The sequence below is a fragment of the Eretmochelys imbricata genome, chromosome 4, assembly GCF_965152235.1.
Source record: "Eretmochelys imbricata isolate rEreImb1 chromosome 4, rEreImb1.hap1, whole genome shotgun sequence".
Classification (NCBI taxonomy): Eukaryota; Metazoa; Chordata; order Testudines; family Cheloniidae; genus Eretmochelys; species Eretmochelys imbricata.
This window is the reverse complement of record NC_135575.1, coordinates 11,616,114-11,631,614: the sequence shown is the minus strand read 5'-3', so window position 1 is coordinate 11,631,614 and position 15,501 is coordinate 11,616,114.

Here is a 15,501-nt window from a genome sequence, read left to right as displayed (position 1 = left end):
TAGTGAGGCGCCAACGTCTGAGTGGGACTTGTGCTCCTATGCCATTTAGGTGTTTCAGGAAATCCTGCCCTGTGCTCCCCAGGTGGGAATACCCTGCGAGGATACCGGAGAAGGAGCTTCTCAGGGCATCCTGCTTGTAGCTAGACCCTGGATCCCCGGCTCCTCCCATTGGCTTCCCATGGGGCTTCAAAGAGTCTGTCTGCTGCATGGAGAGGGGACACCAGGCTGCTCTGTTTTCAACAGGACAGGAGGGAGTTGGAGCTCAGAGCCCCGGTACCCTTTTTGTATGTACCTCTCCCTGCTCTACATCCCTCCCTAACCCACCACCCAGGGGGTGTATGCAGGATACCCAGAGTCATCCCCAATAGCAGAGGTGCGGTGAATGGTGGATGCTTTCCCTTCCTTCTGGGTATCTTGGGGGCAGGGGAAAAGCTCGCTGGCCCTACCATGGCAGCTGCTGGCCTGCCTGGCCCCTGCTGCCACCAAGAAAGAGCCCTAGGGGCTCCATCTCAGTCGAAGGCAGGGCTTCTTGCTGCCACACAGAAACTCTCCCTGGCGCCGCCACCAAATGTGATCGATCCCCGCTGGAGACTCACTACTCCTAACTCTCGTGTTTTCCTTGTCAAGCGAGTGCCTACCCACTAGACCGCACAGCCTTGCAAGGCCCCATCACACAAAGGAGGAGGCAGCAGCAGATATGCAGTGAAGAAAGAGAAGCAAAGATGAACACAGGTATCGCCCATTCCACTCAAGCAATGCCTGTCTCACCTGCCTTCTTGACTCCTCCTATGGCTTGCCTGTTTGTGATTGATCAGATAGGTCCATCCTGAACTCAGTGGTGCCTTTAAGGCCCAGCAATCAAAAGATGATGGGGAAGGACACGTTGCTCATGGGAGCTCTTGGAGCTCTCATTCCTACACAAGGCCATGTCTGCCAGCTAGAGCGTAAGGGGGTCAGACCCATAGAATCATAGAAATGTAGGGCTGGAAGGGACCTTGAATGGTCATTTAGTGCAGCCTCCTGTGCTGATGCAGGACCAAGTAAACCTAGACCATCCCTAACTGATGTTAGTCCAACCTGTTCTTAAAAGCCTTCATTGATGGGGATTTCACAACCTCCCTTGGCAGCCTGTTCCAGAGCATAACTATTCTTATAGTTAGAAAGTTTTTTCCTAATATCTAACCTAAATCTCCCTTGCTTCAGTTTAAGCCCATTATTTCTTGTCCTACTTTCAGTGGACATGGAGAAAAATTGATCTTCTGTATAACAGCCTTAAATATATTTGAAGATTATTATCAAGTCCCTCCTCAGTTTTCTTTTCTCAAGTCTAAACATTCCCAGTTTTGTTAACCTTTCCTCACAGGTCAGGTTTTCTAAACCTTTGATCATTTCTGTTGGTCTCCTCTGGACTTTTCCAATCTGTCCACAACTTTCCATAGTACACCAGCTGATGCCTCACCAGTGCTGAGCAGAGCAGGACAGTTATCTCCCGTATCTTAAGTATGACACTCCTGTTAATACACCCCAGAATATGAGCCTTTTCCCTCAGCACGTTTCAGGGCCTACATCACATTCTAGTTATTCTTCAGTGCCTCTACGCACATATACAGCACAATCAAAATCACATGAATGCTGAGCATAACATTTTGTCAGACTCAAAAACCTCCCCAAATTACTGCGGCAACACTGCCCATCCAACCTTCCAGATACCGAGGTAAACAAATACCGTACCTTGACCGTAACTTACACAGAGAAGGCCATCTAGCACAGCCTCTGTGGAACCAGTAAGGGAAACAACTTCCAGAAGTGAGGGCCCCCATTTAGAATGTCCAGGCTCTGTTGTTATTTATTTTATATGAATGTCAGTGGTGCCTAGAGACCCTAGCCCCATTGTGCTGGGTGCTGTACAAACATATACCAAAGACACAGTCCCTCCTCCAGAGAGCTTATCAATATGACACAACCAAGACTTCCGACCCACATCTTTATCCCCCCCATACTCTGTCTCTGTGCAGAGCGACTTAACACTTGAGAGCCGATTTGGTTTTAAGTCCATCCCAGAGCCACTGCTGTATAACTAGGCAATTCCTCCAGAAATAATCGACCAGCGAAGGCCTCAACGACATTTTCTGATGCTGCGATGTAAAAACTAGACCTAGAACTTTCAGAGACTCCAAAGTGATAATGGACATTTCAATACAGGACAAGGAAACCAGCTTAAATGTGAGAGAGGCCATACTAGACCCAGGGGCAGTTTTCTGGTCAAAACTTTTTTTCTCTGAAAGATGCACATTCGGCTTGACCGAAACGTTTGGAAAATTTGTGTTGACTTTGCCAAATTCTCTCAGCCAAAACAAAGAAACAAACAAATTCAAACAAGTCAAAATGTTTCATCTGGACATTTTCAGAGTGAACTGTTTCGATTTTTTTGTTTGTTTTCTTTGAAACAACTTTTTATTTTGAATTCGAAGGTAAGAAAACCCTGGAATAACCAAATGAACCATTTTGTTTTGGGGCCATCGAAAGCTTTCATTTGATCCAAAATGGTACATTTTTGACCGTTCTGATTTTCTGAAAAAATTGAAAAAAAAATTGGGTCGGTCCAGCAGAAACTTTTTTCTTTTTTCTTTTCAGCTTTGCCACCCAACTGAAAAATGGGCTATTCTCACGGCTCTACTCTAAGCAGGCCTGTGCTGACAGGTTTCTGAATGCCAGCGAATAAGGCTGGTCTGATCAAAAGTGGGTGATGGTTGTGGTGTGATTCATCTGACAGAACAAGGAGTAATGGTCTGAAGTTGCAGTGGGGGAGATTTAGGTTGGATATTAGGAAAAACTTTTTCACTAGGAGGGTGGTGAAACACTGGAATGGGTTACCTAGGGAGGTGGTGGAATCTCCTTCCTTAGAAGTTTTTAAGGTCAGGCTTGACAAAGCCCTGGCTGGGATGATTTAACTGGGGATCGGTCCTGCTTTGAGCAGGGGGGTGGACTAGATGACCTCCTGAGGTCCCTTCCCACCCTGATAGTCTATGATTCTATGATCTGCCATGCACAAGCACGGTGCCATTGGAGCCAATGCTGATCCATAGCCCAGTGCTAAGCTGTATCCCACATGCCGAAAGACATGGGGAGTGGGATCAGACAGGAATGTTTGGAGCAGAAATTAACATCTACCGCTCTTCAGCATCTGCCCATGTGTAGCCACAAAGGACTAGTCTGGCTTCATGCGTGTTGTTGTTTTTATCTTTCACATCTGTCAGCTAAATCAGAGATCCAAATGCAAAATGCAGCACGAGAGAAAATGATGTGTGTTTGTGACACTCCCTGGAGGGCTTTGGGTCCGTACAGCAATGAATGAGTTATAATGAGGCATAAATATAGTACTTTCATCTGTGACAAATAGGATCTTGTGCTACTATTCGTGTAATGTATGCCCCATTTTCTCCAGCCCAGTAATCTGGAATTTCAAAGGGGAAAAAGGAAGTGTGGGGGGAGCATCCCTAAGTATGAACAAGCCGAGAAATATATGAGACAATGAATTTGGCACGATCTTTGAAAACTTCAGATTCCTCCGGTGAGAAAAATGGGTGTAATTGTTTCTGGAATTGTTCTCAAATCCAGTGTGCAAACGAATACACCAGAATGGAAACAACTGATTCAAAACAGGAGATGAAGATACAGTGTTCAATATGATCTCTCTTCATTTTACTGTGTAGCACTTTTTTGCTTTATTATAACCACTCGCAGAGTTTTCATATGTGCAGGGTTTTCAGACATGGTACATTACAGCTTGTGTCTCTACCTAGCCACGTTCCTATCAGATCAGATGAACACTGCTTCTCATACATCTCTGATTCACCTTCGTTATTCTGAGTGATTATCCTGGGAACTGGGACTGCATTTGCATTATCTACTCATCTTCGAAACTACCGCTGTCTGCCTACCTGCTTCAGCTGATGCCATCATTCCTTCTGTGCCATGCTTAGCAGAGATCTTTCCCATCCAAACTGGTCCCCAGATTTACACGCAATCTGCTAGGCTTGTGTCTCATGGAGATGGAGGCATTTGGATAAACCAGATGGCCCTACTCTCTGAAAGCATACCCACTGCTGTGAGCCCACATGGCAACGTTGCATGGGTGCAATGGAACTGCTGACACTGCTGATCTGGAGTATTTTGGGGGGCATCTTTCTTTGCTCACTTTTGTTTCACTCTAAAGGGGTGACTGGACCCCAGGGTTGTCTGCTCATTTGGCACCATACAAGACCCTTTTCCTTCCCTGGACAGAGCGAGATCCTGGCATCTTTGTGCGCAGAGCTGCCCTATTCTGACACACTTGTGGAAATTCCATAGCATCATCTCTGCAGCCACACTGACATGAGAGGCAAATAAAGAATGACACCCCCACCCCATGCTTGCTTGCTGCGCTATTTGCAAGCTGTCATTCCCAACAGCCAGCCAGAAGAGATCAAAGGACGGCTTCCCAGCATGGTCTGGACACTTCACAATGAAAGTGCCCAGAAACCCGGGCTCAGATTGCACCGCAGGAGGGACACAGGGAGTAGAGAACTCTGCGGGGATCCACTAACTGAGTTCCTCCCGCATTTTTATTTTAGGGGGGTGGGGTGGACCTGCCCCCCACACAGAATAGTCTGGGAGGCCTCCCACAAACCCTTCTCTTTGCATGAGCCTAGGGGTCTTCCCCGTCCTTGGCAGGGCAGTTTCACGGGACTTGTGCTACCTGGGACTCCTCTGGCCCCACTGCAGAAGGGTCACAGCAGAAGAGGTAACACAGCTCCAGGGATGTGCACATAGGCCCACGGGGAGGGGCCCCAAGAACATTCTGCCAGCCCACTCTGCCCCACAGCCCTCCAAATCCATGCCTCCTCCCCTCGTGGAGCTCCCCCTACCTGACGAGCCCCTCCAAGTCTGCTCAGAAAGATACGTGAGGGGAACCATTGTTTGAAACTTGTATTATGCTGGCCACAGAGAGTTCAAAAAATGCAGGGCGTTCGCGTGCGTCAACTTACCCCCACAGGGCCGGAGGCATGTTTGATAAAGCTCGCGGTACTCAGATGCGGGTCACTTTGAGCCCGTGAGTACTGCCGTTGAAGCTGCATGTGTCTGTGCGCCTGGCCGAACAGCAGCAAATCAGGGGATGTCTACACTGCGCTCTGAAAACGGCAGCAGCAGCCAGCCTCAGAGCCTGGCTCTACAGACCTGGGCTCCTGGGGCTCCCCGTATGGCACTAAACCCAGCTGCATAGACATTGTAGCTCAGCTCTGAAACCTGCCTCTCTCCACAGGCTTCAGAGGCCGAGCTCCAGCCTCACTTATTTTTGGCACACAACACAAGCCCCAGTCTCTCGACCCAGACTCAGAGGGTTTTACAATACAGTGTAGACGTATCCTTAAGGGCTTGATCCAAAATCCATTAGAGTCAATAGAGTCAAAGTCGACCTCCAGGGCCTTTGGGTCAGGCCTCTGAGGTGCACCTGATGCGCAGAATGTAAAGAAGAAGAGTTCTGCTCCAATGACAGAACCAAAAAACATGAGAGACATCAGCATATGTATTGTGCCCATGTGACTTTGGGCTGCAGCTGAATTGTCCTAACGAGTGTGAACTCTGAGCAGAGAGAATTGTGCAAGGATGTTAATGCAGTCATGATTACCAAGGTTAGCAAGGAAACTCCCTGTCTTGACCTATGTCTCAGGCATTGACAAGTTCCCTGTAGCCTAGCGCACAAAACAAATGCATTGGTGAGTGTATGCAGAAATTATCCAGCCAAAAAGACTGGCTGAAGGGGAACCGTATTTGGGGACTGGCTGAGTTAACGAGGTTCTAGGTTGATCAGTGAAAAGGAGCATCCAGGATGGTCAAAAACAGGGGCCCACAGTAAAGTTGGGTTTTGTGTCAAGAGGAGCTGCTGAGTGTCCAACAACATTGAAAATCAAGCAACTTATTTCAATGCTTAAATGTGGACTTCGGAGTGGGGGCTGGTTAAAAAATTTCCACCTTAACTTCTTTGGGTTTTGGACTAAAATGAAAATTTTCATGGAAAATGAGCAAAAACTGATTTTTTTTTTTCAGTCATCAGATGAAAATGGTCAGTGTTTGGCAGTTTCCAGCTGAAATTGGTTTGGGTTTCACTCCAAACTGAATTTCGAGGTTGGTGGATTTTTTTTTTTTCCGAAGAAAAGTCAAAATTTTCTATGGACAAAAAATTCCAGACAGCTTAGACTCTCGTTTTTACGATTTTGGCCCATATATTGTAACAAATGGATAGCATTCCCATGTGCCGATATCTGGAAGTAGATCATAATTGTTGTGATAGTTCCTCAATTTCTACAGCTAGTGTTTTCAAAAGAGCCTATGGGAGTCAGGTTCCTAACCCCCTTAAGTAGTTGGGCAGTAGTTGAGTGCTTCATTCCCTTAAGCACCTTTGAGAATCCCTGCCTGTTTGGAGAGAAGAAACAGTTCTGCAGAAATCTAGCAATGAGCTCCATAAATAGCAATCACCACCAGGGCCCTGGTGCAGCAAGATACTTGAGCACGTGTTTAAGTACCCAACTAATCTCACTTACTTCATTGGGACTGCTCTGATGCTTGAAGTTAGGAGGTCAATAACATTATCCTCATTTTACAGATGGGGAAAGTGAGGCACAGATTGGAAAGTGACTGGCCCAAGGTTGCCCGGCAGGTCACTTGCAGGGCTGAATGGGCGTTGAGGAGCATTAGTTATCTGCCTACTCTTATAGCAATTAATGACGGGGGATTCCATTCATAAGAACATTTATGAAATTTAATCTATTTCCCTGGTATCCCTTTGCTGTAACTGGATTCTAACCCATTGACTAATCTTCATTCAGCCCCTGTGCCTTCACATGAAAGATAACGAAGGAGATGAGAAGAAGTATATTTACACAGCTAAGGAGGGATTTACATAGCTGGTTCCTTAGGAGCTTTTACCATGTACTGGATCAAAAATCAATTTTAAAGAAATTGCCTAAATAAATACATATTTGCCTGATAGAGTGTTATAGCTCATTCCGAGCCCTGACGGTGCAGTGAGACAGTCAAATGCACTCTCAGACTTGAATATAAGCAGCTAACATCTCCAGGCATGTGGGTGTTCCGAATGCAGAGGGCTTTGCTTGTTCTACAAAGCTGACCAAAGTTAGGAAATGAAGCCACTTGCGGCACTGCAGTTCTTACCTCTGCCTGTGTCCCTTTTCATTTTTATATTGTTTCCCCACCTCCAGGTGAGCTGTGGATTGTCTGCAGACATCAACTTTGAATTTTCAGTGTGGGTCATCCCTTTAACACTATTTACAGGCAGTTTGCTTTGTGTTTAATCTATTTTCTCTGGAATAAATAAACACCAATGGCATGCGTGTGCTGCAAAGCTGAAGGCCCGCCTCTCTCCAGGCAATAGGGTGCTCAGATCGCCATAATCCACTTTCCTTTTCTATAATAGAAAGGCCATGTTTATCTAAGATTTATTTCATCCTCCATTGTCACATGATAAAATTTACTTCGTCATTGAAAATGAACTTGTGTCAGTCCCCTGCACTTCTGGACAATGAGAGAGTAGCAGGCTGAACTGCAAATGTCTGTTCTTGGCATGACATTTGCTTTCCATTTCCTTTAATATGCACTGGTGGGATATTACTGAATGTTATAGTTTTGGCAGACTCAATACCATAGAGCTTTCTGTCTCTTTAATTATTCTTTGGTTGGATTTTTTTTTTTGGCTGATTATCTTTAAATGGATTGTTTTATTTTTCTCGCTAAAGGATTTGGCAGATTTTCATCTCTGTGTATAGCAGATGTGCCCAAATAGCCCCCTATTAGCACTATGGGAGTTGTTTGACTAAAGCGCCCAACAAAATTCTTCTCTTTTCTGCCTCTATGTCCTGGTTCCCCTTTGCCTTCAGCAGAGTGGGTCAAAGGCTTTGTTGCTTTGCACCTTCTGTGGTTGCTTAAACCAGTGCAATGTGTGTAAAGTGGGTGTAAAATCCTATCAACTCACAATGGCAACAATTTGCAATCACTTTGCACTGGTGTCAATGACTATACAAGGTGCAGGGCACTGGAGAATCTGGTCTCTGTAATTTCCTATACCTGTGTTTTGTGGGTATAAAATACCAAATTAACATTCACTATTCACTTACGTCAGTAATGGCACCTTACATTCTCTTTGCACTGGTTTCAAGAACTACACAAGGTGCAGGGTAATAGAGAATCAGACCACAGTCTTTCTGACACATGAGGTATTTATTAAAGAAAACACCTACTCTACAGATGCAAATAAGCAGGTGTCAACAAAGCTCCAGTTCTAGCCTTGTCTCCTTTGTTTACCAGTGATCACACCATGTCTGCGATTCTATATAGCATGCGGGGACAGCTAGTGGCTGCATAATATACTGTTACATATTGTTACCTAAACATATTATCACATAAATGACTACACAGGCTTCAAGGAAATAGAGATTCAGGCCTCCAGTGGATAATCTACAACACCCATGGTTTTGAAACCAGCTCAGCCCATCTGAAGCCTACTTTATACTACAACTCAAAACACATTTTTAACCAATTAACAGTGGGCGGCAGATGTGTGTGTGTGTAATTTTCCCCATGTTTCACTGGGCCTCAGAATCAAGCTGACATCTGGCATCAAGGCAAGCCAATAAACGATATATTTTTTCTGAAATCCCCCATCTTTTATCAAGGCGGTAATAAGAGGCAGGGTTTTCTCTTTGGTCACACTGTACATTGTGGCTCCATTTACAGAAGTTTATAAAGAGTTAATAAATTATTAATGGACTATAAAATTTTGTCACCACTAGTATTCTCTTGTAAAGGCAAAGAAATTGATCAGAAGGACAATAAAACTGTAAATCACCCTCATAAGATCTTGTTGTCATGCTCAACCATATATTTTCTCAAGGCTATGAATACACTTGTTCATAATGGACTAATGTTCTTTACAGAGAATGTTCCCATTTTCTTACTGTTCCATCACCTGAAAGGCAGCTCAGTTAAAATGGATAAAAGGAAACACTTTTTCCACACAGTGAACAAACCACCTGGGGGACTTAGTGGGATTCATATGAGAAACGGACATTTATATCCAATAGGAATGATTAAAAACCAAACAACAGTTAGAGGAGAATTATAAGCCATCATGCTTCAGGGCATAAGACAGGCTGAAATTAGTGACGGAGGCCATGTGATCCAGAGGCTGGGGTGCTAACCTGGGACTTGGGAGACATGGGTTCTAATTCTGACCGATACGGATGTGCTGAGAAACTTCTCTTTAGAGTCCTCGTTGTTTTTGTGATACAGACTAACATGGCTACCATTCTTTAGAGCGTGAGCTCTTTGGAGCAGGGACTATCTCTTGCTATGTGGTTGTATAGCGCCTTGTCCACTGGGGCCCTGGACTGGGGATGACCAACCCCATATTGAACACAGGCAGAAGGGAGAGGAGAGTCTTCCCCGCTTACAGTCAGGCAGGAAGAGCGTCTCCCACTGACAAAGCTCGGGGAGGTGGATTAACTCCGCCAACAGGAGAGATCTCTTCTTTCAGCGTAAAGTGTCTTTGTTAAAGACACTTTACTGCAGTTGAATGAGTGCTGCTATGCCAATGCAGCATTTTAAGTGTAGACTTGCCCAAAGGAAGCCCACAAGCCCTAGAGTTTAGAACTGTTTGACTCATTTTAGGTCAAGTTGATGGACTGGGCTCATTGGAGATGAATAGAAGAAGGCCAGCAGGGAAAATCTGAGACCTCTAAAGAGACAGCCCCAAGAGCAGTTGACCCACCCTGGATCTCAGGAGATGCCTCTAGGTGCCACTGTAATACAAGTAATAATAAGAATGGGTGTTAGGAGAGGATTCCCCTGAGGACTAGCAGCTGTTCCATAATAGCTGTTGGACAGATTCTTCCTCTGAAGTAGCTGGTACTGGTTGCTGTTGGAAACAGGATACTGCGTTAGGTGGACCATTAGTCTGATGCAGCATGGCATTCCCTGAGTTTTTACTGCATTCAAGAGGGGTAGCACATTTCTCGGATATATATATATATATATATATATATATATATATATAGCTTCAAGTCCAATTATTGCTCAAGATTGAGTTGACACCCTTCGATCCATGGCTTTGGGTACAATCAAATACAACCAACATGTGCACCCCTCTGGTCTCCTTTTAATCCATGTGGAGATGAGACCACGTAGAGGGAAACGGGAGCAGAGGTGCAGAAGAAAATCTATACTCCCCCATGATCTTTTTTGTTTTTGACACCTTAGCAAAATAAATCAATGATTCTTCCCCTGTTGAGCCGACTGTGTTGCATGTCAGGGAAAATAAGATTTAAAATGGATGAGCGGTATTGAATTTTCTTCATGGAAGACAGCAGTATTTCAGTATTAACTCACCTATCTCAGAAAGAAATGCTGTGCCACTCATCTTGTTCTTTCCCCAGAGAGACATTCTGTAAGGGGAAATGCATTTGTTTGTATCCTTTCATTGACTATGAAAGAGGGGAATGAAAACAAATTTGCATACCAGGTGATCTGTCAGTTGTTGGTTTGCTGCAGTTATTTCACTTGAGATAGAGAGCAGCATTAGCTGGGGTACCACAGGCTGACAGCCCTGGCTACTGGGATTCCAGTCATATCTCTTAACATGCCAGGGTCTAAATGTGGGAAGCAGTGTGTGAGAAAGACCCCAAAAGAGGGGCCGCATCAACAGCATTTTGCTTCTCTCAGGGACATATCTGGCCCGATTACTCTAATATCTAAGCACCTCAACGTTTGTAATGAAGTTAGCCTGTGAGTTAGGGGATTGCTATTGTCCCCATTATACAGATGGGAAAGGAAAGGCCAGAGAGGCTAAGTAATATGCCCAAGGAAGTCTGTAACAGAATAGGGACTTGAATCCAGGTCTCTCAAATCCTAGGCTGGTGCCCTAAGCACTGGGTCATCCCGCCTCTCTGTGTAGTTGTGCCCTCCTCATTCATGCTGGGAACTTAGAATACCAGGGGATTCTTTCCCTTGGTGTAAGTCATGTGTTCTATCATCTCAGTGTCATGATTCTTTATTTCTGAGGTAAATAATTTGTAACAATTAAAGTGGGAGGGCATCAAATTGGGACGGGAGGTCTGCAACTTTGGGAATTAAATGAATGACATCCCCTGAGAAAGGAGGAGGTGGGAGAGACACATCTTCAGGGCAAGTGAAGGGATAGCCGTGCTCCCTCACCCTGCCCCCTGACTGGAGGGACCATGACAAGAGAGAAGGAGCTTCATTTGCTCTCCATGCCACCTCAGTCCTGAGCTTCTGTCCTGAAAGTGGGGACAGCGCTGCCCCTTTTGATGATGGTGTTTGCTCTAGGGACCCACGTGTCCCCTTAGGTGTGCTGGTGGTGGATATAATGTGTGGGTTAGCATCAGTTTTGGTTGGGGGGTAGCTAACAGATCGTAGGGTGGGCTCTCTAGTGAATTTGTTGGTATTAGTTCCGGGAAAACGATTGCATACAATGGTGTGTTGGTGTCCGTGTCAGAGAGTTGGCCAACAAATACACTTGCTGCAGTTTCCTGGCAGCTGTGGCAGGAAGCTCCCTCCATTCACAGATGGTGCAGGAGATCAGTGCAGTCTTGGTTGGAGATAACAACAACAACGGTAGCGGCAAACGTCCTCTGTGTGGATCAGGTGAGGAATACGGGGGCGGTGTTTGGAGGCACAATCCCATCTGCGTTCTCCTTTCACTGGTGGGCTCTGAAAGCGCTCAGGGTGATGGACTGTCAGCACAAGGTGGGCGGTGCACTGGTGTCGGCGGATGAAGGATCATTATTAGCATTACAGGAGCATCTGGAGGTCTCAGCTGAGATCACAGCCCCATTGGGCTAATCTCTGTCCAGGCACAGTGAGTGACCCTCCCCCAAAGAGCTTATGCTCTACACGGAGACAGGGGGCAAGAGGGAAAGAGAAGAGCCTGCTGGGGCTACCCCCTCTCTGCAGCATGCTCGCAGTCCCAAAATTGTGCGGGGGAGACGTCCCCTTTGACGCCATCTGGTCTCATGTAGTCTTACCCATCCCCCCACTCAGGGCGGCTTGGGTAAGGGAAACACGCCAAGTAGGACTCGCACAGGCATGGGAGCCGGTAGGAGCAGCTGGCATCAGAAGTCACAAATTCCCCTAAAATAAGTGCCTTTATACTGCTTCTGCCAGACCTAAATTTTGATTTTGTGCCTCTGTTTCCCTATCTGTCAATCCGGGCAAATAATATTTACTTTCTTTTCTGGCACCACGTGGCTGTTGACATCTTTGTTCCTGTATATTGTGGTGGAAACACGGTGGTCGTGACTGCTAGGGCTAGGATCGTCAATGGCCTCTGACGGTCTAGAAAATTGCTGGGTGCAGGGCTGTCGTAGCCGTGTTGGTCCCAGGATATTAAAGAGACAAAGTGGGTGAGGTCATATCATGTACTGGACCAGCTTCTGTTGGTGAGCGAGAGAGACAAGCTTTCAAGCTACACAGACCTGAAGGAGAGCTCTGTGTGGCTCGAAAGCTGGTCTCTCACCCACAGAATTTGGTCCAATAAAAGATATGACCTCCCCCACCTTGTCCGTCTAGAACGTTATCAGCCATGTGCCTGCTGTGAATGGCTCTGAGGGCAGGGCATGCTCCATGCAGCTCTGCAAGAGACACAATTAACAAATATTGTGGAGATCCCCTGGCTGAAAAGGAAGGGCTGGATGTGCCCCACTCTACAAGGGCTCAGGGTGGTGGCTCTTACAGCTCCCAGAGTGAAGTCCTGGGACTGGAGTAGTACCTTACACACAGAAATCAATAGGACTATGCCTATAGTGCATTAAAGAGGAAAGATGGGCTAGTCATTAAGGACTAGGACAGCATATGGAAAATTCAAGTCTAAATCCTTGTTTGGCCACAGACTTGTGTGATTTTAGATAAGTCACGTGGTCTCTCTGGCCCAGATCCACAAAGGGGTTCAGGCTCCCAACTTGCACTGAAATTAATGGAAATTTGTGGCTCTGGGCCTCTGGGCTTTAGTAGTCAGAGACTATGGCTACAATAGACAACTTACTAGCAGTGCAGCTTCGCTGAAGCAGCTGCTCCTCCGTAAGCTCTCGAGGTAGCCATTCTAAGCCGACAGGAGAGAGCTCGCCCGTCAGCCCCGGCAAGTGGCGCTAGCTATGTCAGCAGGAGACGCTCTCCCCCTGACCCAGCACTATCCACACCGGTGCTTAAGTCGGCATGAATTATGTTGCTTGGGGGCATAGCTAATTCACATCCCTGAGCGACATAACTGATGTCGACTTAAGCTGTAGTGTAGCTATAGCAATAGGATTTACCACCATAGAATATCAGGGTTGGGAGGGACCTCAGGAGGTCATCTAGTCCAACCCCCTGCCCAAAGCGGGACCAATCCCCAATTTTTGCCCCAGATCCCTAAATGGCCCCCTCAAGGATTGAACTCACAACCCTGGGTTTAGCAGGCCAATGCTCAAACCACTGAGCTATCCCTCCCCCCTCAGAGTGTTGGGAAGATACATTGTGAGGTGTGAGACAGATGCATAACCTTGCCTCAGAGTCCTTAGGAGCTGGATGTCAGGTTCAATAGTATAACCCATATCTCTGTCATTGTATCATGGACCGGTGCAGAAGTAACCCAAGGGTTAATTGGTTGGCTTATTTCATTGTAACGAAAAATAAAATAAGCTGATATAAGAAGTCATTTATTGAAAGGTCTAATCATATCAGGTGCAAGACACATTTTAAGTGGTCACAGATAATGTAAGAAACATTAAAATAAGGGCTATGCAGCAGCTCTTACTAAGCCTTGTGTTGACATTATCTCTGATCCGGGAGTTAAATGCAATAATAAACTACTCGTTTTACTTTTTAAGGATGCAATCACTAGACAGTGGAACAACAAAAGAAATGCATTTTTAATGAACTCTTCCCTACAGAGCGAAATACGGCACAGAGTGGAACCCAACATAACGAACAGAGCTAGCAGGAATCAATGATTCAGTTTAATGAAAAGGCAGTTGTGCAAAAGCTCGTTTGGACGTACTGGGAAAATTGCCGTGTTTTGTTTTCTTTTCATATGAGTTCTACAAAGTAAGGGTAAACAATGCCATGCTTCAAAGCTGGCCATGCAAAGAGTCAAGAAGAAAATACCCCATACATACTATTGAAAACTTGGCAATGTGAGTTAAGGAGCAAGAACACCTTCCTCTGAATTTTCTGTTGCAGTTACGGTGCCTGATCCTGCTTCGCTGAGCTTTACCATGCACTTCAAAGGGTACAGGACCTGCCCATTATAATCATTCACTTGACAATAGTATTTATATTATAGCAGCACATAGAAATCTCCTCCAAGATGTTCTTGTCTAGCTGTACATATAAATAATACCTGGCTCTTACCAGTAGATGTCAAAGCACTTTACAAAGGAGGTAGATTCACTATCCCCATTTTAAATAGCAGGAGACCGACCCTACCTCAAAGAGATGACAGTCTAAATAGATGAGAGGTAGAAGGCAAACAGAGGGGAGGTGTCTTGTCCAATGTGACAAAGCAGGTCAGCAACAACACCAGCAGTAGAACCCAGACTGCTAATCCAGCACATTAGTCATTGTACTAAGAGCCATCAGTGTGATGGACAAATGGTCTGATCTAATACGGCAAATCTCATACTCCCATTTGTTTGAAAAAGGCGTTCTATTTTCCTCCCATCACCCCCAAATTCCCATCTCTTGCTATCATGATCCCCCACAAACAATAGCATTGGATAAATCATGCAAAGAAAAATATGCATCAATATGCATTGGCATTTTTTAGATCATAAGAACGGCCATACTGGGTCAGACCAAAGGTCCATCTAGCCCAGTGTCCTGTCTTCTGACAGTGGCCAATGCCAGGTGCTTCAGAGGGAATGAACAGAACAGGTAATCATCAAGTGATCCATCCCCTGTCATCCACTCCCATCTTCTGGCAAACAGAGGCTAGGGACACTTCAGAGCATGGTTTTACATTGGTGCCCATCCTGGCTAATAGCCACTGATGGACCTATCCTCCATGAACTTATCTAGCTCTATTTTGAACCCTGTTATAGTCTTGGCCTTCACAACATCCTCTGGCAAAGAGTTCCACAGACTGACTGTGAGTTGTGTGAAGAAATACTTCCTTTTGTTTGTTTTAAACCTGCTGCCTATTAATTTCATTTGGTGACCCCTAGTTCTTATGCTATGGAAAGGACTAAATAACAATTCCTTATTCATTGTCTCCACACCAGTCACGATTTTATAGACCTCTATCATATCCCCCCTTTAGTTGTCTCTTTTTTCAAACTGAAAAGTCCCAGTCTTATTAATCTCTCCTCATACGGAAGCTGTTCCATACCCTTAATCATTTTTGTTGCCCTTTTCTGTACCTTTTCCAATTCCTGTATATCTTTTTTGAGATGGGGC